The sequence below is a fragment of the Mustela putorius genome, unplaced genomic scaffold (genome assembly GCF_011764305.1).
Source record: "Mustela putorius furo isolate JIRA1106 unplaced genomic scaffold, ASM1176430v1.1 tig00003853_pilon_pilon_pilon, whole genome shotgun sequence".
Taxonomy (NCBI): Eukaryota; Metazoa; Chordata; class Mammalia; order Carnivora; family Mustelidae; genus Mustela; species Mustela putorius.
The window spans coordinates 26457124-26483650 of record NW_025422005.1 but is presented as its reverse complement, the minus strand read 5'-3'; the positions used below and the strand labels follow the sequence as shown (position 1 = coordinate 26483650).

The window sequence follows — 26527 nt, the reverse complement described above, 5'->3', positions numbered from 1 at the left end:
TGTTTCATTGATTCTTCTCCTACCCCCTTAAGCCCTCATGTTGCATCTCCACTTCCTCATATCAGGGAGATCATATGATAGTTGTCTTTCTCCGCTTGACTTATTTTGCTAAGCATGATACGCTCTAGTTCCATCCACGTTGTCGCAAATGGAAAGATTTCATTTCTTTTGATGGCTGCATAGTATTCCATTGTGTATATATACCACATCTTCTTCATCCATTCATCTGTTGATGGACATCTAGGTTCTTTCCATAGTTTGGCTATTGTGGACATTGCTGCTATAAACATTCGGGTGCATGTGCCCCTTCGGAGCACTACGTTTGTATCTTTAGGGTAAATACCCAGTAGTGCAATTGCTGGATCATAGGGCAGTTCTATTTTCAACATTTTGAGGAACCTCCATGCTGTTTTCCAGAGTGGTTGCACTAGCTTGCATTCCCACCAACAGTGTAGGAGGGTTCCCCTTTCTCCGCATACTCGCCAGCATCTGTCATTTCTTGACTTGTTAATTTTAGCCATTCTGACTGGTGTGAGGTGATATCTCATTGTGGTTTTGATTTGTATTTCCCTGATGCCGAGTGATATGGAGCACTTTTTCATGTGTCTGTTGGCCATCTGGATGTCTTCTTTGCAGAAATGTCTGTTCATGTCCTCTGCCCATTTCTTTTTTTTTTTTTTTTTAAGATTTTATTTATTTATTTGACAGAGAGAAATTACAAGTACACTGAGAGGCAGGCAGAGAGAGAGAGAAGGAAGCAGGCTCCCTGCTGAGCAGAGAGCCCGATGCGGGACTCGATCCCAGGACCCTGAGATCATGACCTGAGCCGAAGGCAGCGGCTTAACCCACTGAGCCACCCAGGCGCCCCCCTCTGCCCATTTCTTGATTGGACTATTTGTTCTTTGGGTGTTGAGTTTGCTAAGTTCTTTATAGATTTTGGACACTAGTCCTTTATCTGATATGTCGTTTGCAAATATCTTCTCCCATTCTGTCAGTTGTCTTTTGGTTTTGTTAACTGTTTCCTTTGCTGTGCAAAAGATTTTGATCTTGATAAAATCCCAATAGTTCATTTTTGCCCTTGCTTCCCTTGCCTTTGGCGATGTTCCTAGGAAGATGTTGCTGCAGCTGAGGTCGAAGAGGTTGCTGCCTGTGTTCTCCTCAAGGATTTTGATGGATTCCTTTCTCACATTGTGGTCCTTCATCCATTTTGAGTCTATTTTCGTGTGTGGTGTAAGGAAATGGTCCAATTTCATTTTTCTGCATGTGGCTGTCCAATTTTCCCAACACCATTTATTGAAGAGGCTGTCTTTTTTCCATTGGACATTCTTTCCTGCTTTGTTGAAGATTAGTTGACCATAGAGTTGAGGGTCTATTTATGGGCTTTCTATTCTGTTCCATTGATCTATGTGTCTGTTTTTGTGCCAGTACCATGCTGTCTTGATGATGACAGCTTTGTAATAGAGCTTGAAGTCCGGAATTGTGATGCCACCAACTTTGACTTTCTTTTTCAATATTCCTTTGGCTATTCGAGGTCTTTTCTGGTTCCATATAAATTTCAGGATTATTTGTTCCATTTCTTTGAAAAAGATGGGTGGTACTCTTTTAAAATTGAGACATAATTTACATACCACCAAACTTAGTGTTGTTTAGTATATTCACAAGTCTGTACAATCATCACTACTATCCCATTCTGGAACATTTTTTTCATCGTCCCAAAGGAAACTCTACATTGTCATTCCCCATTGCTTCCTGTTCCCAGCCCCTGGCAATCACTAATCTACTCTGTCTTTTTGGGTTTCCTTATTCTGGACATTTCATATAAATGGAATCATATGATATGTGACCTTTTGTGTCTGGCTTTTTTCACTTAGCATGTTTTCAAGATTCATCCATGTTCTAGCATGTACCAATATTTCATTTCCTTCTATGTCTGAATAATATCCCATAGTATGGATGTACCAATTTTATCTGTTTATCAGCTGATTTGGGTTGTTTTCCACTTTTTAGCAATTACGAATAGTGATGCTGTGAGCATTCATGTACAAGTTTCTGTGTGAACTATGTGTTTTCAGTTCTTTTGGATCTATACCTAGAAGTGCGATTCATCATGGTAACTTTTTAACATTTTGAAGAACTCACAAACTTTTCCACAGTGGCTATACCACTTTATATTTCCACCAGCAATGTATGAGGGTTCTAATTTCTCACATTAATATTTTTAATTTTTTGACTATGGCCCATCTAGTGGGTCAAAAGTAATTCATTGTGATTTTAAAAAACAGTTCCTTGGGGTGCCTGGGTGGTTCAGTTGGTTAAGCATCTGCTTTTGACTCAGGTCATGATTCCAGATTCCTGGGATCAAGCCCCACATCCCCTGCTCATTGGAGAGCCTGTTTCTCCCTCTCCTTCCTGCATGTGCTCTCTGTCAATATCTCGTTCTTTCTCTCTCTCTCAAATAAATAAAACTTTTGAAAAAAAAAAAAACCATGTAGTTCCTTAATGACTAATGACATTGAGCCTCTTATGGTGATCAACTATTTGTGCATCTTCTTTGAAAACATGTTTATTCATGTCCTTTGTTCATTCTAAAATTTATTTTTAATTTAATTTTTTTTAGAAGATTTTATTTATTTGACAGACAGAGGCACAGCGAGAGAGGGAACATGAGCAGGGGAAGTGGGAGAGGGAGCAGGCTTCCCGCTGAGCAAGGTGTCCCATGTGGGGCTCGATCCCAGGACCTTGGGATCATGACCTGAGCCAAAGGCAGATGCCTAATGACTAACCCACCCTCATTTTTTTTTTAAAGATTATATTTAATTATTTGAGAGAGAAAGAGAGACACAAGTAGGGGAAAGGAGAAGGGTCAGAAGGAGAGGAACAAGAAGACTCCTGTCAAGCAGGGAACCTGATGTGGGGTTCCATCCCAGGACCCCGAGATCATGACCTGAGCCAAAGTCAGGTGCTTAGCCAATTGTCCCACCCAGGCACCCCTCAAGTCCATTTCACATTTTAAAACTAGACTGTCCCTTTGTTGTTGAGTTGTAAGGATTCTTTTTTTTTTTTTAAGATTTTATTTAATTATCAGAGAGACAGAGGGGGAGAGAACGAGCACAGGCAGACAGAATGGGAGACAGAGGGAGAAGCAGGCTCCCCGCTGAGCAAGGAGCCCGATGTGGGACTCGATCCCAGGACGCTGGGATCATGACCTGAGCCGAAGGCAGCTGCTCAACCAACTGAGCCACCCAGGCGTCCCGTAAGGATTCTTTTTTTAAAAAGTTTTTATTTATTTAGGTTATCTTGACACCCAACATGTGGCTTGAACTCATGACCCCAAGATCAAGAGTCCCATGCTCTTCCAACTGAGCCAGCCAGATGCTTCAAGAATTCTTTACATATTCTGGATAATATACCTTTATTGGATATGATTTGCAAATATTTTCTTCCATTCTGTGGTTGTCTTTCTCTTGAATTTTTATCTCTGTTTTTCTGTGCTTTCTTCTGCATGGTTTCTTCTGATCTACTTTTCAGTACACTAATTTTTTCTAGGGTTTATCTAAACTGCTGTTACTCATTTATCCAGGTCCTAATTTTACTTACAGTATTTTTCTAGAGGGCAGAGGAAGGGGTAAAGGGAGAAAATCTCAAGCAGACTCCCTACTTAGTGCTGAACCTGACTCGGGGCTTGATCTCTTGACCCTGAGATCATGACATGAGCAGAAACCAAGATCGGTCACTCAAGTGACTGAGCCACCCAGGCACCCCTCCCCCATTTCTGTTGTTTGTATCTGCTTTCTTTTTTTTTTCTTTTAAGACATTTTTATTTGACAGACAGAGATCACAAGTAGGCAGAGAGGCAGGCAGAGAGAGAGAGAGAGGCAGAAGCAGGCTCCCGAAGTCAGAGGCTTTAACCCACTGAGCCACCCAGGCACCCTTGTACCTGCTTTCTTTCCTGCTGTCCTGCATTCTCATGTGTCTGTTTATGCTTGTATGTTGATAATTGTATTTGTAAAGTTATTTGTAAAAATAACTTTTGTACTAGAAAAGCTTTCCAAGTATTTTTGTTTGCATTTGCTAGGTACCTAGGGTACTAAAGTTGGGCTTTGGGATGTTAATTCCCTTTAATCCAACTTCAGTCTTGACTTGGCGCTTGGCTTCAGGATATTCAAGGTCTGGATATCCTTGGATATCCTGATATCCAAGGTCTTACCTGCAGTACCCTCTTACTCTTAGGCTATATCCCTTTGCCAGTCCAGCTATAAGATTAGGGGTTTTATTATTTTCTCTTGGTAGGCTCTGGACTTCAAATTTTGTCTTCTTTGGCTTGGAAAGGTGTCAAAAAATTACTCTTAGCTCTTTTTGATTAGCATTTGTACACCGGAGCATGACCAATAGCAAATGTTAAGTTCAAACTTCACATTTTTGCCCTGAGTTCAGTCTTGGCCTGGTGTTTCCTCAGCAATTTGATCCTTTCAGGAAGATTAAAAAAATTATTATATTTGGTCTTTTTAGTTGTTTTCAGCTGGAGTAATGATCCAAATTTCCAAATTCACAATTAACAGAAGCTGAAGTCAGCGACATATGTTTAATTTAAAAAAAAAATTTTTTTTAAAAGATTTTATTTGAGAGAGAGTGCGTGTGCACAAGTGGGGGAGTGGTAGGCAGAGGGAGAGGGACTAGCAGACTCCCCGTCGAGCAGGGAGCCAGATGCGGGGCTTAATCCCAGGACCCTCATCATGATCTGAGCCAAAGTCAGACACTTAACCAACTGTTCCACCCAGGTGCCCCTAAAAATGTATACTTTATAAAAACAATTTCCTTGTCATTGAGTTATAGATCAATTGCATTGTGATCAAAGAATATTGTCTGGATGATACCAATTCTTTGAAATTTGTTGAAATTTGATTTATGTCCTGGTGGTCAATTTTTGTAAATTTTGTAAATTTTTGTGTGCTTGAGAATACGTGTGCTCTAATTTTCGGGTGGAGGTTTGATTTCTATCTATTGACTCAAACCTCCTGTTGGCATTTTTTCAAAAAAATATTTTATTTATTTGACAGAGAGAAAGATCACAAGGAGGCAGAGAGGCGGGGTGGGGGGGTGGATGGGTGGGCAGGCTCCCCGCCGAGCAGAGAGCCTGATGCAGGGCTCGATCCCAGGACCCTGACATCATGACCCCAGCCGAAGGCAGCGGCCCAACCCACTGAGTGACCTAGGCGCCCCTCCTGTTGGCATTCTTGAAATCGTCTGTAACTTTCTTTTTTGTCTGTTAATTTTTCTTTTTTTTTTTTTTTAAGATTTTATTTATTTATTTGACAGGCAGAGATCACAAGGAGCCAGAGAGGTAGGCAGAGAGAGAGAGAGAGAGAGAGGGAAGCAGGCTCCCTGCTGAGCAGAGAACCCGATGCGGGACTCAATCCCAGGACCCTGAGATCATGACCTGAGCCGAAGGCAGTGGCTTAACCCACTGAGCCACCCAGGCGCCCCTGTATGTTAATTTTTCTTTAAAGATTTTATTTACTTATTTGATAGATGGAAGCAGTGTGAGAAAGAGAGAGATCTTGTGATCATGAGTGGCAGGAAGGGCAGAGGGAGAGGGAGAGGGAGAAGCAGACTCCTCACTGAGCAGGGAGTCCAATGTGGGTCTCAATCCCAGGACCGCAGATTAATGACCCAAGCCAAAGGCAGACGCTTAACTACTGAGCCACCCAGGTGCCCCTATTCTTTTTATCTATAATTGAGATATGTGTGTTTAATTCTCTAAATATAATGGTGGATTTGTTCATTTCTTCCAGCAAATACATGTTTTTGCTTCAAATATTTTAAAGCTATGTTGTTTAGAAGGTGTAAGTTTAGAATTGTTCTTTCTAGATGGAGTAACTGGGAGGTGGATATTAAGGAGAGCACATGACGTAATGAGCACTGCTATTACAGAAGTCTGATGAATCACTGATCTCTACTGCTGAAACCAATAATACATTATATGTTAATTAATCAAATTTAAATTTAAAAAATTGTCCTTTCTGATACACTGAATTTATTATCTTTTTTTTAAAAGATTGATTTATTGGGGCACCTGGGTGGCTCAGTGGGTTAAAGCCTCTGCCTCTGGCTCAGGTCCTGATCCCAGGGTCCTGGGATCGAGCCCCACGTCAGGCGCTTGATCATCAGGGAGCCTGCTTCCTCCTCTCTCTCTGCTTGCCTCTCTGCCTACCTGTGATCTCTGTCTCTAAAATAAATAAATAAAATCTTAAAAAAAAAAAAAGAAATATTGATTGATTGATTTTAGAGAGAGAGTGAGCGTACAGGGAGGGGCGGAGGGAGAGGCAGAAACTTCAGCAGACTCCTTGCTGTTCTTGGATCCTGATGTGGGGCTTTGTTTCTCAACCTGGAGATCATGACCTGAGTGGAAAATAAGAGTCAGAGGCTTAACCAACTGGACCTCCCAGGGGCCCCTGAATTTATGATCATCTTTTCTGTTTTTGTTTTTGGTTTTTTTTTGCCATAAAACTTATTTTTAGGATATTAATATAGTATGGCATCTCTTATTTTTTAAAGATTTTTTGTTTATTTTAGAGAGTGCAAGGGCGAGGGTGGGGGTGGACGAGGGGCAGAAGGAGAGGAAGAGAGAAAATCAATGTAGGGCTTGATCCTAGGACCCTGAGATCATGACCTGGGCCGAAATAAAAAGTTGGACACTCAACCAGGTGTCCCACTCTGGCAACTTTTAGATTGTGTTTGCTAACTGTATCCTTTTCACCTTTCTAAGTTCAACCTGTTTGGATCTTTGTTTTAGTTATGTCTTTTCTGAATATAATTCAGAATATAATAAATTGGTTTTTTTATATCCACTATGACAATTTCTCCCCTTTTAAAAAATTTAAATACAAGTTAGTTAACATATAATGTGTTATTAATTTCAGGGTAGAATTTAGTGATTCATCAGTTGCATATAACACCCAGTGTTCATTATATCAAATTACCCCCTTATGTCCATCACCCAATTACCTTATATCCCCTCCCTCCTCCCCTCTAGCAACCCTGTTTGTTCTCTATAGTTAAGAGTTTCTTATGGTTTGTCTCCATCTCCTTTTTTATCTTATTTTATTTTTCCTTCCCTTCCCCTATGTTCATCAGTTTTGTTTCTTTAATTCCACATAAGAATGAAATCATATGGTATTTTTCTTTCCCCAACTGACTTACTTCCATTAGCATAATACACTCTAGTTCCAGACACATTGTTACAAATGGCAAGATTTCATTCCTTGTGATGGCTGCAAAATAGTCCATTGTATACACACACACACACACACACACAAACACACACACACACACTACATTTTATTTATCCATTCATCTGTTGATGGACATCTGAGCTCTTTCCATCATTTGGCTATTGTGAACATTGCTGGTATAAACATTGAGGTGCATATGCCTAGTAGCGCAATTGCTGGGTCATAGGGCAGTTCTATTTTTAACTTTTTGAGGAACCTCCATACTGTTTTCCAGAGTGGCTGCACCAGTTTGCACTCCAACCAACAGTGCAAGAGGGTTCCCCTTTCTCCACATCTTCACCAAAATCTGTTGTTTCCTAAGTTGTTGGTTTTAGCCTTTCTTACCAGATCCACTGTGACAATCTCTTTTAATGGACAAGTTGAATTCATTTAGAATTATCATAATTATTGATATATTCAGATGTTTATGCCAGTTTACTTCTCACATAAATTTAACTTAACCTCCCTGTTTTTTGCCTTATTTTTCTTTTGCAATGATTTTTTTATTTTTTGTTAAGATTTTATTTATTTATGTGATAGATGGAGATCACAAGTAGGCAGAGAAGCACGTAGAGAGAGAGGATGAAGCAGGCTCCCTCCTGAGCAGAGAGTCTGATGCAGGTGTTGATCCCAGGACCCTGGGATCATGACCTGAGCTGAAGGCAGAGGCTTTAACCTACTGAGCCACCCAGGCGCCCCGCAATGATTTTTTTTTTTTTAATTCCACATTTTTCTTCTGCTGGTTTTTAAGTTATACATTCTTATTATTTTAGTAGTTTCCCCTGATGGATTAATATGCATACTTAGAGTATAAAGTTAGTCAATATTTTAACCCAGTCCCGCAATTAAACCATGGACCTAGGACACTTTTGTAATCTGATTGCCCCTCTCAATAACATAGTATTGCTGCCTAGTCTTACTTTTTTTGACTACAGGAATTAGAAATTATTAATAATAGCATTTGTTTAGGGGTGTCTGGGTGGCTCAGTGGGTTGAGCCTCTGCCTTAGGCTCGGGTCATGATCTCAGGGTCCTGGGATCATGCTGTGCATTGCGCTCTTTGCTCAGCGGGGAGCCTGCTTCCCCCTCCCCCTCTGCCTGCATCTCTGCCTACTTGTGATTTCTCTTTCTGTCAAATAAATAAATATAATCTTTAAAAAATAATAGTATTTGTTTAAATATACTTGCATATTTACCAATTTCTTTGTTTACCATTATTACTTGCACCTGAGAATTTTTTGAAATTATTTTTTTCCTTTTTCCTGAGGTATATTCCTTAGTAATTTCTGGTTTAAAAAATTATTTTTTATTTTTTATTATTTTTTTTCTTTTCTTTTTAAATTTTATTTGAGACAGAGAGTGAGAGCATGAGCAGGGTGGTGGGGGGAGTGCAGAGGGAGAAGGAGAAGCAGATTCCCCACTGTGCAGAGAGCCTGATTCTGTGTTTTTGTTTTTGTTTTAAGATTTTATTCATTTATTTGACAGAGAGAGAGATCACAAGTAGGCAGGCAGAGAAAGAGGGGGAAGCAGGCTATCCGCTGAGCAGAGAGCCCAATGCCGGGCTTGGTCCCAGGACCCTGAGATCATGACCTGAGCCAAAGGCAGAAGTTCAACCCACTGAGCCACCCAGGTGACCCCTGATTCTGGTCTTAATCCCAGGACGCTGGGATCAGCCTGAGCCAAAGGCAGATGCTTAACTGACTAAGCCATCCAGGTGCCCCTTAGTAATTTCTTTAGTGAAGAACTCTCAGTGATGAACTCTTTGATTGTTCTAAAAAAATGTTTGTCTTTGCATTATTAAAAAAATAGATTCTCTGGCTACAGAAATTTGGGTTGATAATAATTTTCTCTTGGTGCTTAAAAATAGTATTCCATTTATCCTCTGTCCATTGTTGTCATTGAGAAATCTGCTATCAATGTTTCATTCCTTTGTACCTGAACTTTTTCATTATGGTCTTTTTTCTTTCTTTCTTTCTTTTTTTTTTTTTAATTCTGTATGACACTATAGCTCAGATGTAGGTTTCTGTTTTTTCTTTTTTCTTTTTAGAGAGAGTGAGAGTGAGAGGGGTAGGGGCAGACAGAGAGGGAGAGAATCTCAACCAGGCTCCATACTTAGCACAGAGCCCTATGTGGGGCTTGACCCTACAACCCTGAGATAATGACCTGAGCCAAAATCAAGAGTCAGATGCTTAACCAACTGAGCCACCCATGTGCTCCAGATATAGGTGTATTTATATCATACTTCTTTATATATATATATATATATATATATATAATACATGTATATATATATGTATTTCTTAATTTATTTAACAGTTCCAATAAATTATGAGCCATTATCTCTTCTATCATATTGGCTCTTCTTCATTCTCTGATTTTTCCCCTTTTGAGACTTTGGTTAGATTATGTTAGACATTTTCATTCTATACTTCATTTCTTATTATTTTTTATTATTATGAGACATCTCCTCATGTCTGTTATATTTTGTTGCCTTTGCTTTTGGTGTAAAAAAAAAAAAAAAAAAGAATTGCCAAGACCAATAATGTCAAGGAGCTTACCACCTATGTTTTCTTCAAGGAGTTTTATCACTTTAGGTTTTACTTTCAAATCTTAAATCCATTTTCAATTGACTTTTGTGTATGTAAAGTATGTGTATATTATAGGATCTAAGTGTTTTGTGGTGGGAGGTCCCAATTTTTACTTACTAAAATAGGTCTTAGGAATCATTTGGCATCGTGTTGTTTCTGTAGCTAACTTTGATCTTAATCATTAGCCTGCCGAACTGTTCTTTCTTCAGAGACACAGATACCATAAAATATTTTTCTGACATCCTTGTCAGCTGTTGTAGCTTGCTGAATCAAAGCGGATGAATTTAATAGAAGTTCAATGTTCTTTCCTTCAAGAATTAACTCATCTTTCTGGGCTTGAGATAGTGGACAAGGAACACCTGGCCTCATTTGAAACCTGAGGATGTATTTTTCACCCAAAAAAATCTCAGATTTCAACAAAAGACTGGTTCTCCGGAATAATAAGCTTGATAGGGAAATAGGCATAAACAATCTGATTTTGTAATGGAAGCTCAGTGTGATCCCCTAGGATCATGTTCTGTTAATGAAAATCATGGGAATAGTGGCCAGTTCCTGTTTCCTCAGAATTTGTCAGAGTCTCTTCCTTTTCTTTCTGAGGAGATTGAGTTCTCCGTTGATGTGCTTGAAGTCCCTCTGCAGGGTTCTTCTGTGGCCCTGCACCACAACTGTGTGTTCTTTCAGAGTAATGTTGACAATTTCTTGAATGTTGACAGTCTGAAGAGTCTTCAGTCTTGTAATAGATGTGGGAAAAAATTATAAAGTCTATCTTGTAAGGCAGTTTTAATCAACCCTTTCTAGCATTTATATAACTCTCTAATCTGAGAAATTAAAAACATTTTAAATAAAAATCTGTACATAATTTCAACCTTACAAAAAGTTGGAATAAGAATAATACAAAGAAGGGGCACCTGGGTGGCTCAGTGGGTTAAGGTCTCTGCCTTTGGCTCAGGTCATGATCCTAGGGTCCTGGGATTGAGCCTCATATTGGGCTCTCCGCTCAGCAGGAAGCCTGCTTCCCTTCCTCTCTCTCTCTGCCTGCCTCTGCCTACTTGTGATCTCTGTCTGTCAAATAAATAAATAAAATCTTAAAAAAAAAAAAAGAATAATACAAAGAACATCCATATAGCATCATTTAATGAGTGTCACCTACTGATAACATTTTACTCCATTTACTTGATCATGAGTGCTCTCTTTCTGGGCATACAGGTATATATTACACATGTAATAGTAATTTTAAGAAAATAACTGATTGTGCTATTTTGGAAAATTATTTACCCCCCTAACTCCTTTCTGGAAATTATTTTTTTATAAAGATTTTATTTATTTATTTGACAGAGAGAGACCACAAGTAGGCAGAGAGGTAGGCAGAGTGAGAGGGGGAAGCAGGCTCCCCGCTGAGCAGAGAGCCTGATGCGGGGCTCGATCCCAGGACTCCGGGATCATGACCTGAGCTGAAGGCAAAAACTCAACCCACTGAGCCACCCAGGTGCCCTGGAATTCATTTTTATTTTTATTTTTTATTTTTTGGATTTTATTTATTTATTTGTCAGAGAGAGAGAGCACAAGCAGGCAAAGTGGCAGGGAGAGACAGAGAGAGAAGCAGGCTCCCCACTGAGCAAGGAGCCCAATGCAGGACTCAATCCCAGAATCCTGGGATTATGACCTGAGCTGAAGGAATTGGCTTAACCAACTGAGCCACCCAGGCATCCCTGGAATTTATTTTATAGAGTCCCTTATAACCACCATTCTACTTCTGTCTCTATGATTATGACTACTCTATCGACCTCACATACATAGAATCATACAGTATTTGTTTTGCAGTGACTGGCTTATTTCACTTAGCACAATGTCTTCAAGTTTCATCTATGTTGTAGCATGTGTCAGAATTTCCTCTCTCTAAGGCTAATAATATTTCGTTTTATATATATATATATATATACCACATTTTGCTTATCTCTTCATCTATTGATAGACACTTTTGTTCCTTCCATGTTTTAGCTATAAACATGAGTGTAAAGGCATCTCTTCAAGACCCAGCTTTTAGTTCTTTTGTGTGTATACCGAGAAAGCAGGCCCTTAACCAACTGAACCATCTAGGTGTCCCAAATCAGACTGTGGCCTAACACACAGTCTGTCTTGGAAAACATGTACCTGAGCAAAATGTGTATTTTATTGTTGTATAAAGTGTTCTGTATATGCCTATTAAATATAGTTATGACTTACTGTGTTGTTCAAATCCTCTACTTCTTCTCTTCTGTATGGTTGTTCTATCCATTATGGAGAGTGGGATATTGAGATTCCCATCTGTTATTGTAGAACCATTTCTCCCTTTAATTTTGTCAATTTTTGCTTCATAAATATTTTTATGTTGTCATTATGTGCAAAAATCTTTACAGTTATATCTTCTTGCTGTATTTGACATTTCCATTAATATATGTGCTTGTCTCTTGTAACTTTTTTAATTAAAAATTTTTGTTTGTTTGTTTGTTTGTTTATTCATTCATTTTTTAAAAGTAAACTCTACACCTAATGTTGGGCTTGAACTCATGACCCTGTAGATCAAGAGTCATATGCTCCACTGACTGAACTAGCCAGGTGCCCCTCTTGTAAACGTTTTCATTTAAACTCTATTCTGTCTGATATTGTATGGCCACCATTCTGTTTTTGTTATTTGCATAGAATGTATTTTTCCATTTTTCCACTTTCAACCTGTGTCTTTGAATCTAAGATAAGGTTTTTTAGACAGCATATTGTTGCATATTTTTAAAAAGCCATTCTGCCAGAGCACCTGGGTGGCTCAGTCAATTAAGCATTCAGCTCTTGATTTTGGCTCAGGTCATGGTCTCAGAGTTATGGGATTGAACCCCACATTGGGCTCTGTGCTCAGTGTGGAGTCTTATCTGTCTCTATCGGCTCCTCCCCTGCTCTCTCTTGCTTTCTTTCTCTCTCAAATAAATAAATAAACAAAATCATAAAGGAAAAGAAATGCCATTCTGGGGCACCTGGGTTCTGCAGTTGGTTAAGCATCTAACTCTTGGTTTTCAGCTCAGGTTGTAATCTCAGGGGCATGAGATTGAGATCCATGTTGCTCCATGTTCAGAACAGAATCTACTTGGGATTCTCCCTTCCTCTCCCCCTCACACTCCTGCCTGTGCTCTCTCTCTCTCTCTCTCTCTAAAATAAATAAATAAATAAATCTTTAAAAAAAAAGGTATTAAAAAGAAAAAGGCATCCTGCCAATCTCTGTCTTTTTGTGGGAGAGTTTAAACCATTTATATTTAATCTAAAAAACCACTTCTAGCATGCTCACTTCCCTTCCCATCTTCGTAGAAAATCTGGTCTGTGTAAACAGGGAGTAGAATCAAGAGTCAACACCATTTCCTAGAAATAATGTAAGAATGGATGAGATCATGTAAATAAAAAAACCTTACTTTTTCTTTTTCTCCTTTTTAATGTTCCTAGTAGATGGTAAGCACTCAACAAAATGGTACTTAGGGGATGCCTGGGTGGCTCAGTCAGATAAGCTGCTGAATCTTGAATTCAGTTCAGGTCATGATCTTGGGGTTATGAGATCAAGGCCCACATTGGGCTCCATGCGCACTGGGGAGTCTGCTTGAGATTCTCTCTTTCCCTCTCCTGCCCCTCCCCCAAACATGGCATTCTTACATGATCTCTCTCTGAAACAAGTAATTAAATCTTAAATAAATAAAACAGTACTTAATACTGATAATTGTAAGTTAGAATTGCAAATGTTCTAATTCCTCTGCCCCATTTTTGATTAATGGAACTCATTTGGCAAAAATCAAAATCATCTCAAATCCAACTCTCCATCTAATCCATACATACTGACTGCTGTCTTTAGATTCTGTTTATTAATCTCTAGGGGTCCTTCTCTGCTGCTCAGCAACCACACACTTTTTCTTTTAATCTATTAAAATCTATTTCATGTCATATCCTCTTTCTTCAAATGTCTAATGCTTTCTCTTTTATCTTCATTTTCAGCAGATAACCTTGCTTCCTATTTCACTGAGAAAACAGAAGCACTAGGAAAATAAGTTCCACAAGCTTCTAAAGTCATATCTCCTGACCTACCTACATCTGTACCTGTATATTTCTTTCCTTCTATTACAACATATGAAATATCCATATTTCTAGCAAAGGCCAGCTCCTCCATTTGTGAACTAGATCCCCTCTCCTCTCAAAGACATGACTACAGAATCTTTTCTACACATTATCTAACACTTTCAAAGTCAGTATATATTTGACCTATTTGCTTAGTTATGGTTTATCAGCTCTCACTAGAATGCAAGCTCCATGTGAGGTCAGATTTTATTCTGTTCAAGGATATATTCCCAATAGCTATCTGGCACATATTAGGTATACTCAGTAAATATTTTTGTGCTTCTATTTGATAATATTGTATAGTATTTTAAAGGTTTATATTTCCAGAATAGAATGAAAAAGAAAGAAAATGCATACCAGTTAGAAATGAATAAATTGTCCTTATTTGCAGATGACAAGGTCTGTGTAGAAAACCTCAGAGATTTTTACCAAGAAAACTTCCTAGAACGAAGTGAGTTTGGCCGATTTGCAAGATATAAAATAAATACACAAAACACAATAGTATTTCTTTATATGAACAATGAAAATGTGGAAACCAAAATGAAAAACAGTACCATCTACAATTTCTCAAACAAAATGGATTTTTCTCTCTCTCCCTCTCCCTTCCTCCCTTTGTTCCTCTCCTTCTCTTTCTTTCTCTTTCATTTTCTTTCCTTCCTTCCCCCACCCCTTGCCTAATTGCTCTAAGTCTCCTAGTACAATCTTGAGTAGGAGTGATGAAAGTGGGCATTCTTACCTTGTTTCTGAACTTAAGGGGAAAGCTCTTAAGGTTTCCATTGAGTGTAATGTTAGCTCTGTGTGTGTGTGTGTGTGGTTTTTTGTTTGTTGTTTTAATAAATGCTTTCTGTCATGTTAAGGAAGTTCCCTTCTATTTCTAGTTTGCTGAATGTCTGTGTCTAACCAATTGATTTTGACAAAGATGTAAAATAAGTTTAGTGGAGGAAGGATAGCCTTTCAAAAAATGATGCTGGAGCAATTGGATATCCATACGGGGAAACAAAAGAATTCTGACCTAAATAAAAATGTTAATTCAAAATATTTCACAAGCTTAAATGTAAAATGTAAAAGTATAAAACCTTTATAAACAAAAACCTAGGGGGCACCAAGTGGCTCAGTTGGTTAAGTGGCTGTCTTTGGCTCATGACCCAGGGTCCTGGATCGAGCCCCACATTGGGCTTCATGCTCAGTGGGGAGCTTGCTTCTCCCTTCTCCCTCTGCTTGTGCTCACTTGCTCTCTCTCTCTCTGTGTCAAATGAATAAATAAAAAATCTTTTTAAAAAATAGGAGAGGGGTGCCTGGGTGGCTCAGAGGGTTAAGCCTCTGCCATCAGCTCAGGTCATGATCCCAGGGTCCTGGGATCGAGCCCCACATCGGGCTCTCTGCTCAGCAGGGAGCCTGCTTCCTCCTCTCTCTCTGCCTGCTTGTAATCTCTCTCTGTCAAATAAAGAAATAAAATCTTAAAAAAAAAATAGGAGAAAATCTCTGGGATCTACAGTCTGGTAAAGAGAACTTAGTTATGACACCAAAAGCACAATCCATAAATGGAAAAATTAAGGACTAATATTTACATATATAAAGATTTCTCAAAGCTCAACAGTAAAAACAATCAAATTTGAAAACAGGCAAAAGAATGAAGAGATGGGACACCTGGGTGGCTCAGTGGGTTAAGCCTCTGCCTTTGGCTCAGGTATGGGATTGAGCCCCGCATCAGGCTCCTTGCTCAGCGGGAAGCCTGCTTCTCCCTCTCCCACTCCCTCTGCTTGTGTTCCCTCTCTGGCTGTGTCTTTCTCTGTCAAATAAATAAACTCTAAAAAAAAAAAAAAAAAAAAAAGAATGAAGAGATGTTTCATCTTGGAAAATACACAGATGACAAAGAGCCACATGCAAATGTTTTCAACATCATTACCCTCAGGGATATGCAAATTAAAATGAGAACTATACATCTGTAAGAATGGCTAAAAACAAAGTTGTGACAACACCAAATGCTGCTGAGGATGCAGAGAAACTGGATTATTTATACATTGCTGGTGGGATTATGAAATGGTATAGTTACTTTGGAAAAGTTTGGCAGTTTCTCTCTTTCTTTCTTTCTAAAAATATTTGACTGAGAGAGAGAGCATGAGAGAGATCACAAGTAGAGGGAGGGGTAGAGGGAGAAACAAACTCCCTGCTGAGCAGGAATCCTGATGGTGGGACTCTATCCCAGAACCTGAGATCATGACCTGAGCTGAAATGCTTAACTGACTGAGCCATCCAGGTGCCCCAAGCTTAGCAGTTTTTTATAAAACTAATTGTGTAATTACCATACAACACAGCAGCTGTATTCTTGGGCATTTAGACTAGAACAATGAAAACTTATTCCCTGCCTCCAAGTTCTGAGAAGATGGCAAAGGTCTTAGAGCTTTGTGGCCTCTTCCTAAGATGTCACTTGGGAAGAAATGTGAGATAAAATGAGAAAATGGAGAGAAGAAGACTCATGAAACAGTGAGCAAATTGTGGAAGTTTAGAAGAATTAATTAATGAATATGGATCTAAGCTTGGAGATGATATTCGGGTCATATATGAGCAAGTGATGATTGCAGCCCTAGACTATAGTTGAGATGACTTGGCATTGTTTTGTCTTCAGGAGTTGAGAAGACAGTTCCCTGGCAGTCACGGAGTCAAGAGACTAACTGGCATAAGATTTGAAGCCATGGAAAGATATGATGATGCTATACAACCACATGGTAAAATTTTACAAGAAGATCCAACTAACACTGCTGCAAGAACGCCTGATTGTCATTTGAAAAGCCCAGGGGAAAACTGTTGAGGCCATTTGGGAACTGAATGAGTATCTGTAACAAATTTCTGGGGGCCAAGAAGCCTGGCTTGAACTTGCAGAACTTTATATCAATGAACATGACTATGCTAAGGCAACCTTTTGTTTAGAGGAGCTAATGATGGCTAATCCACACAATCACTTACATTGTCAGCAGTATGCTGAAGTTAAATATACCCAAGGTGGACTCGAAAACCTCGAACTTTCAAGAAAGTATTTTGCAGAGGCACTGAAACTCAGCAACAGAAATATGAGAGCTTTGTGTGGGCTTTTCATGTCAGCAAGTCATATTGCTTCTATAAGTGCAAGTGCAAAAACAAGTGCAAAAGCAAGTGCAAAAACAAAAAAGGACAACATGAAATACGCTAGTTGGGCAGCTGGTCAAATAAACAGAGCTTATCAGTTTGCAGGTCAAAGTAAGAAGGAAATCAAATACTCTCTTAAGGCAGTCAAAGACATGTTGGAAACACTGCAGATCACCCAGTCTTAAGGTTTCAAGCTCTTTCACATTACATTTCCCAACTGCACAGTTAAATTTATTGGCCTGTGAATTATTTACTAAATGCCTAGTGCTACTTAAAGACTAATTTTTTGTTAAGAGGACAATTGTAAAGAATGTTTATATAAACCTAAAAATGCCTTTTATTGCTAAGCAGGAAGATGGATAAAGTCCATGGAAGAGAGATTTAACAAGATTCATATTGATTGTACATCATTCTCTTCATATAACTTCTTTCAAACTGCAACCTGATACAGAAATCCCATAAAAAATCATGTGATTTATTAAACTTGCAAAAAAAAAAAAAAAGAAAACTTATGCTCACACAAAAACATGTATACAGATGTCCTCAGTGGCTTTATTTCTAGTAATCCAAAACAGGAAAAAATCTAATGTCCTTCAATGAATGGATTGTTAAACTGTGGTACATTAATAATGCTACTCGGGTAAATAGGAACAAACTGTTGATACACAAAGCAACTTGGACAGATTTTAAGGATATTATGCCAAATGAAAAAAGTCAACCCAAAAGGCTATATACTGTATGATTACAATCATTCTTGAAATGCCAAAATTATGGAGATGGTAAATAGATTAGTAGTTGTTAATGGTTAGGAAGAGGAGAAGGGGAGTGGAAGGTGGATGTATTTATAAAAGAATGTCGTACAAGATTGTTATATTGATGGAACGGTTTTGTATCTTGATTATAGTGGTGACTACGAGTCTATACATGATAATACTGCATACACACAAGTGCGTGTAAAACTGATACACCTAGATAAAAGATTGTACAATGTTTGATTTCCCATTGTGATACTGTATCATAGTTATGCAAGATGTTACCATAGGGGAAAATTGGGTGAATGATATGTGTGATCTCTATTATTTCCTACAACTTGATATGAATCTACAATTACCTAAATATAGTCTAATTTAAAAATATTACATAAGGTTGATAGTTGGTAGGTTTCTGATATTTTTGGGAACAGTGCTCCTAATATTCTAATTATTGGCTGGGTCTATATGTATATATTAATACTAATATTACTTATATTTTGATAAGAAATAGCTTTTTATTCTAATTTTAACTATGTTTTAAAATCAAGTACAAGGGGCACCTGGGTGGCTCAGTTGGTTAAAATGTCTGACTCTTGACCTCAGCTCAGGTCTTGATCTCAGGGTTTTGAGTTCAAGTCTACATTGGGCTCCATGTTGGTGTGAAGCCTACTTAAAAAAATAAAATTAAATAAATAATAAAATTAAAATAAGATCAGGTACAAATGTTATATTTATTGATATTACTTTCTTAACTTGATATATTTTATAGTTTTTTAATATTGAAACACCTTTACATTCCTGGCATAAACACCCATGGGTAATAGTTCATCATTTAAAATATTTTTTTTAAAGATTTTATTTATTTATTTGACAGACAGAGATCACAAGTAGGCAGAAAGGCAGGTAGAGAGAGACAGAGGAGGAAGCAGGCTCTCCGCGGAGCAGACAGCCCGATGTGGGGCTCGATCCCAGGACACTGGGATCATGACTTGAGCCGAAGGCAGAGGCTTTAACCCACTGAGCCACCCAGGTGCCCCTAAAATATTTTTAATTATAGAAAACTTCACATACAGGGGCGCCTGGGTGGCTCAGTGGGTTAAGCCGCTGCCTTCGGCTCAGGTCATGATCTCAGGGTCCTGGGATCGAGTCCCGCATCGGGCTCTCTGCTCAGCAGAGAGCCTGCTTCCTCCTCTCTCTCTCTGCCTGCCTCTCTGCCTACTTGTGATCTCTGTCTGTCAAATAAATAAATAAAATCTTTAAAAAAAAAAAAAAAGAAAGAAAACTTCACATACAAAAGTGAGTAACAATACAATGAGTCCCTATGTACATACCACCTAGATTCAACAACTATGAAATCATGGCCAATTTTGTTTCATCTCAGCCCTCATATACTTCTTCTCCTCCACAAAGTATTTTGAAGTCCCAGATTTCATATAATTTCATCTACTAAGAGGCAGTGACTTTTTAAAACACACATAAGCACAATATCACTATTATACCCTCATAATTAACAATTCTTTAATATCATCAAATATCCAGTGTTCACATTTGTTTAAAGTGGGATTCAAACAAGTTTCACATACTACAATCTGTTGACATGACTCCAACTTCTCTTTTAAGCTACAGAATCTTTTGTCGTATCTTACTTTTTCCTTATAAGTATTTGTTAAACTGTTGTTTCTTCTGTATAGTTTTCCAGGATTTGGGTTTTGCTGGTTATATCCTAATGATGTTTAATATGTTTCTCTGACCTGTGTCTTTCAGGAAATGAGCAGTTAGATCTAGGTTTTTTAAAAAAAAATTTTAAAGAAGTTTCTTTTTTTTTTTTTTTTAAGATTTTATTTATTTATTTGACAGAGAGAGACAGTGAGAGAGGAAACACAAGCAGGGGGAATGGAGAGGGAGAAGCAGGCCTCCCGCCAAGCAGAGAGCCCAATGCAGGGCTCAATCCCAGGACCCAGGGATCATGACCTGAGCCAAGGGTGGATGCTTAACAACTTATTTAGTCACCCACGTGCCCCTTAACTTTTTTTTTTTTTTTAAAGGCAAAAGATTCATTTGATCTGAAGAGAAACCAGAGTATTAGATCTAGGGTCTTGATGAAATTAAAGATTGAATTATTTTGACAAGATTACTTCGTGGATGGTTCTATATCGACCGGGAGACTGAAACCATGAGCTATTTGAATTATAGAGCTAAGAAGGCACAGTGAGAGCACTAAGGTGCTATAGAAGCAGCAATTCCAGAGCTTCTACCACATCTAGCACTAGGAGTGGGTGGGTGGGGGGGGACAGGAAGAGGAGAGGTTGGAATTCTTAATCCTTAAAAGCCTGGAAGAATCCTGTGGAATTAAAATTCAGACCTCTGAGGGGATGCACTGCTCAGCTGGTGCTATGCTTCCCATCGGGAAGTATAGAACGCCTGGCTTCCTGTAGAGACAGTAGCAGCCATGGATGATCACTGCCTAGATCTATTATTCAAGAGTGGGATTCTAATTTTATTATTTCTTCTTGATACTTAATAAAACTGTCACCCTTCATGTTAATGCCCCTCCAATCAATCTAGTTATCTGAACCACATTCTCTAGTAGATGACTCAGGTCCAGGGATCATGGAAACAAGGTTCCAGGAAGTTGCATATCGATAGTTTGCCTGTGGTTTTTATACTTGAAAGTCAATTTTGTGGGGCACCTATATGGCTCAGTCAGTTAAATGTCTGTCTTTGGCTCATGATCCCAGCTTCCTGGGATCAAGGACTCCCTGCTTAGCAGGAAGCCTGCTTTTCCCTCTGCCTGCCACTCCCCATGCTTGTGCTCTCTCTCAAATAAATAAATAAAAGAGCTAAAAAAATAGGGTGACTGGGTGGCTCAGTTGGTTAAGTGACTGCCTTTGACTCAGGTCATGGTCCTGGAGTACCAGATCAAGTCCCACATCTGGCTCCCTGCTCAGTGGGGAGTCTGCTTCTCCCTCGGACTCTCTCTCCTCTCGTGCTCTCTCTCATTCTCTCTCTCACAAATAAACAAAATCTTAAAAATCTAAAAAATAAAAAAATAAATAAAAAGTCAATTTCTTTGGATATGAAATCCTGAGTAAGTTTATGTTACTTATTTGTATTCTGGTATAGAATGTCATTATGAAAAAGTACGAAAATCATCAGATTTACCTTCCCTTAGAAGTGTCTTGGCTTTTTGGCCTGGATTCTCAAAGGAATTTTTTTCTTTAAACAATAGAAGTATTTCTGGCCATGACTATTCTGGGTCACATGCCTAGGCACACACTATCTTTTCAATACATAGTCTTTCTTTGTTTTTGTTTTTTTTAAAGATTTTATTTGTTTATTTGACAGAGAGAGATCACAAGTAGGCAGAGAGGCAGGCAGAGAGGCAGGCAGAGAGAGAGAGGGAAGCAGGCTCCCCGCTGAGCAGAGAGCCCGATGCGGGACTCGATCCCAGGACCCTGAGATCATGACCCCAGCCGAAGGCAGCGGCTTAACCCACTGAGCCACCCAGGCGCCCTCAAATAAATCTTTAAAACAAAGAAAGACGGGGCGCCTTAGTTTTTTTTTTTAAGATTTTACTTATTTATTTGATAGACAGAGATCACAAGTAGGCAGAGAAGCAGGCAGAGAGAAAGAGAGGAGGAAGCAGGCTCCCCACTGAGCAAAGAGCCCGATGAGGGGCTTGATCCCAGGGTCATGACCTGAGCCGAAGGCAGAGGCTTTAACCCACTGAGCCACCCAGGCGATCATCATTTTTTTCTTTAAAAAAGTAGGCTCCATGCCCAGTGTGGAGCCCAGCACAGGGCCTGAAATCACAGCCCTGAGATTGAGACCTGAGCCAAAATCAAATTGGATACTTAAGCATCAGAGCCACCCAGGCACCTGAGTTTTTATTATTTTTTTAAGATTTTATTAATTTCACAGACAGATCACAAGTCAGGCAAAGATCACAAGTAGGCAGAGAGGCAGGCAGAGAGAGAGAGGGGGAAGCAGGCTAACTGCCGAGAAGAGAGCCCAGTTTGGGGCTTGATCCCAGGACCCTGGGATCATGAACTGAGCCAAAGACAGAGGCTTTAACCCCCTGAGCCACCCAGGCACTCTCCGAGTTTTCAGTTTTAAAGTGATTTTTTCCCCTTTAATTTCTAATACTTCCCTGAATTGTCACTGACCTTTTAAAATATTTCATCCACTAATCTGAGCCTTTCTAATTCATTTCTAGCTTTCATAGTTTTCTTAAATTCTTATAACTTGGTTTAAAACACTTAATTTTTGTGTTTTGTAAAGATAACTCTGTTCTCTATTTTTGTTTTGAGTTCTACAATTCTGTTGTTCACGTCTATGTGAAATACATTTTCCTATCCTTTTAGGAGGTAGAAAGGATTAACTTTTCTGGCTTCAAGGCTCATGAAATCCTATTATTTTCACAAAATGACCTCATTTTGAGATTTTGCTTCTTCTGAGTCTCTCCTGCATTTGTCTTGTACATTATCTTTCTTTTGTCCCTACTATCCCTGTCCTGATCAATTTTGTGTCTATAGCCAGCAGTTTCTCCTTAATTGAGCTGTTTGGGAATAAAGCTTTTATTTGCTAGCTTCACGAATTCATAAGGAACAACAACAAAAAAAAATAGTTAATAAGGACCTAGACTACTCCAACATCTTCAGAACTTAGCACAGTCCCCTCTAATTCACCAGCTAACTGACATCTGTAGGGACCTTCTTTTGGGTCTGTTGTTCTCTAATTAGCCTGTCATGCTTTCTAGTGGAAACCTGTTGATTTAAGGGATCTCTTCTCAAAGGTATCTATTGTCCCACTGCTTTTTCTCTGTGGCTTTCTAAACAGACAGCCAGTACCATTTAGGTCTTAAGAGTTTGTCATTACCTAAACTTCTTTTGGGACCATGGGGATTCATTGTCATCGAGATTTGTTGTAGATGTTGTGCATGATTTCTGCCTCAATGGATTTGGGGAGATCAAAACTACACTGCTATCTCTGTGATCTTCTATTTTCTTTCTTTCTTTCTTTCTTTTTTTTTTTTTAAAGATTTTACTTCTTTGAAAGAGATCACAAGTAGGCAAAGAGGCAGGCTGAGAGAGGGGGGAAGTAGGCTCCCTGCTGAGCAGAGAGCCTGATGCAGGGCTTGGTCCCAGGACCCCGAGACCATGACCTGAGCCAAAAGCAGAGGCTTAAGTCACCGAGCCACCCAGGGGAGCCCCAATGTGATCTTCTATTCTTTAATGTACTTCTGGTAGTTAATCTTTTATTTGGGAAGATTTCTATTTTTTTTTTTTTTTAAGAATATTTTATTTATTTGGCAGAGAGAGAAAGAGAGGGAACACAAGCAGGGGGAGAGGAAGAGGGGGAGGGAGAAGCAGGCCTCCTGCTGAGTAGGGAGGCCGATGTGGTGCTAGATTCCAGAACCTCGGGATCATGACCTGAGCTGAAGGCAGATGCTTAATGACTGACCCACCCAGGTGCTATTTAGGAGTATTTCTGATAATAGTTTGTGTAAGTTAGTAGAGCATGGTGACTGAGAGCATGGGGTTTGGAGTCATACCGCCTGGATACAAATCCCGCATTCACCATTTACTGTGCGATCCATAACCTTTCTGTCTTTGCTTCCTGTGTAAAAGAACAGGTTGTTGAGAGATCTAAATTAAACAGTGTATGTAAAGCACTGAACAAAATACTGTATTACACAGTAGGTATTCAACCAAGATAGCTGTTTTAATTACTATAGTTTTCTTTTTCAGGCCCAGGACTTATGTTTCTGACTTTATAGGGGAAAAAAAGTAAAAGCAAAATTAAAATATTTTAAAAAAACCACCTCAACCTCTTGACATTAATTCCTAGTTCCATGACAATATAGAAACCACAACTGCAAACAGCTAGAAAATAATGAAAATGAGAAAAACACATGGTAGACAAAAGGTGACTTCAGAGGAGAGTTCATAGTACCAAGCACTTTCATTACAAAATAGAAAAGAATGAAAATACACGCAAGAAGCATTCAATACTAGTGGTTAACTAACTGCCTTCTATTTTCTTTTTTAAAAAAAGGTAAAGTAGAAACCAATGAATTAAAAAAAAAAAAAAAGAGTAAAATGATAGTACCAAATGTTGGTAAGGATGTGTGGAACAGAGACATTCAGATAATGGTGAGAAGGAAAAAAAATTTACAACAGAGGTTTAGTTAAAGTGGAAGATGAACATAGCCTTTAAGCATCAAGTCTACTTCTAGGTAAGTACCATAGAGCAGACTTTCCCAATCGGTATGTCAGGGATAGGTGGTTGGGGAAGGCCTTTACTGGCCACAGCTTCCAAAGTTTCATATTTTATCCTAGTGGAGGCTATATTCTTTTCTGTATTATCATCTATCTACATAAAGAAGTGGTAGGCAACCTCTTCTAGGCAGGCAATCTTTCTTGGATCACCACATTAGAAAGTAGAGTTTCACTGGAGCTAGGGCCATATTTTACTCTTTGCTGGGTCTCCCCCAGCTAGAAGTGTCTAGTATACAGTACTTGCTCAAAAATATTTGTTGAATGTGCAAGTGCATACCACATATAAAAATGTTCATTGGAGTATTATAAAAGTACAAAATCAAAGAGTATATGTCCATTTAAATAGAGAAAGGATGAACATCTATATTCATATAATGGGGTATTATTCAGCAGCTAAAATAAATGAAATCCAAGCAGAAATTTCAAAGACAACATTGAATGAAAAAAGCAAATTTCTGAAAGGTATGTACAATGCAACCTAGGGTTTTATATAAAGCTTATAAATACAAAACAAGGCTATCTTTTAAGTACAAAATTAAACATGCATGAGCCATCAAAAGAAATGAAATCTTGCCATTTGCAATGACATGGATGGAACTAGAGGGTATTATGCTGAGTGAAATAAGTCAATCAGAGAAAGACAATTATCATATGGTCTCCCTGATATGAGGAATTTGAAAGGCAACGTGGGGGGTTTGGGGGATAGGAAAGGAAAAAATGAAACAAGATGGGATTGGGAGGGAGACAAACCATAAGAGACTCTTAATCTCACAAAACAAACAGGGTTGTGGTGGTGGTGGTGGTGGTGGTTGGGTTGTGGACATTGGGGAGGATATGTGCTATGGTGAGTGTTGTGAAGTGTGTAAGCCTGACCATTCACAGACCTGTATCCCTGGGGCTAATAATACATTATATGTTAATAAAAAAAAGAAATTAAGCATGGAAAGAAGCACAAAAACCACTGCTTCTGGGGAAAAGAAGAGGAATGCTATCAGTAAAAGATTTGCAAGAGAGCTTCATCTTGCTCTGTAATATTTTATTTCTGAAATAAAAACTGGAGCATTAGTAAAATGTTAGGATTTAATAGGATTAAATGTTACTAGATATGCTCTTTGTATTTCTGTTAAAATCAACCATAATATTTTTAAAAGGTAGGATGATAAATAAATCTAAGAAAGTATATGAAAAAAGTAAATAAACCATTAGTTGGCTAATCAAGAAAGCAAGCATGTATATAGAAATCAATGAGGAAACTTAGTATACAGAAAATATCAAAAGAATACTTTCTATACCTTTAAGTAAATACATTTTTTAAAAAGCCCAAATAAAATGGATGCTCTTTCTAGAAAAATAACAACTAAGAATTGAGGAGAAAGAAACAGAAAGGGAGAAGTGGCAGAGAAATATTCCTAAAACAAACAAGATTCCAGGCCCAGATACATCTTAAATTCTTAAAGTCTCTGAGGGACAGATTTCCCTTTATCACCTGAACCTTTCTAAAGTATAATGATAGAAAAAGAGTCTTTTTTTGGGGGGGGTGTTATTTAGTCATATATTCACAAAGTAGATTAAGAATTCATACTGCGGGGTGCCTGGGTTATAGCCTCTGCCTTCAGCTCAGGTTGTGATCCCGGAGTACTGGGATCAAGCCCCATCTCTCTCTCTGCCTGCCTCTCTGCCTACTTGTGATCCCTATCTGTCAAATAAATAAAAATTTAAAAAAAAAATCTTAAAAAAAAATTCATATTGCATCATCTATTTGTGTTAACCAAAACCAGTCATGTTTAAACATGTTTCCTGTTCACAGGAAAAGGAAATATAAATAGCTCAAGTAGATACCCAACCTTATCCCTTTTTAAAAAGATTTTATTTATTCATTTGTCAGAGAGAGGGAGAGCACAAGCAGGGGGAGCTGCAGGCAGAGGGAAAAACAGGCTCCCTGCTGAGCAAGGAGGCTGATGCAGGACTCAATCCCAGGACACTGGCATCATGACCTGAGGTGAAGGCAGACTGAGCCACCCAGGCACCCCTACCCAACCTTACTCTTTTTTTTTTTAAGATTTTATTTATTTGACAGAGAGAGAGATCACAAGTAGAGAAAGAGAGGGGGAAGCAGGCTTCCTGCTGAGCAGAGAGTTCGATGCGGGGCTCAATCCCTGGACCCTGAGACCATGACCTGAACCCAAGGCAGGGGCTTAACCCACTGAGCCACCCAGGCGTCCCCCCCACCTTATTCTTAAGTGAAAATACAAAATTTCACTGGGATTTTTAACCAGACTGGCAAAGATCAAAATGTTTCAGAACACTGCTTATAAAGATTCAAGGAAACAGGCAATCCCACACATGGGTGGTAGAACTATAAATGGGCATACTTCTTATAGAAAGCAATTT

The 26527-nt window shown here is 38.8% G+C and overlaps 1 pseudogene; it reads left to right on the top strand.

Moving 5' to 3' along the window:
- The first annotated feature begins 16363 nt into the window (after positions 1–16363).
- LOC101685315 lies at positions 16364–18093 on the top strand (annotated as a pseudogene).
- Positions 18094–26527: the final 8434 nt, after the last annotated feature.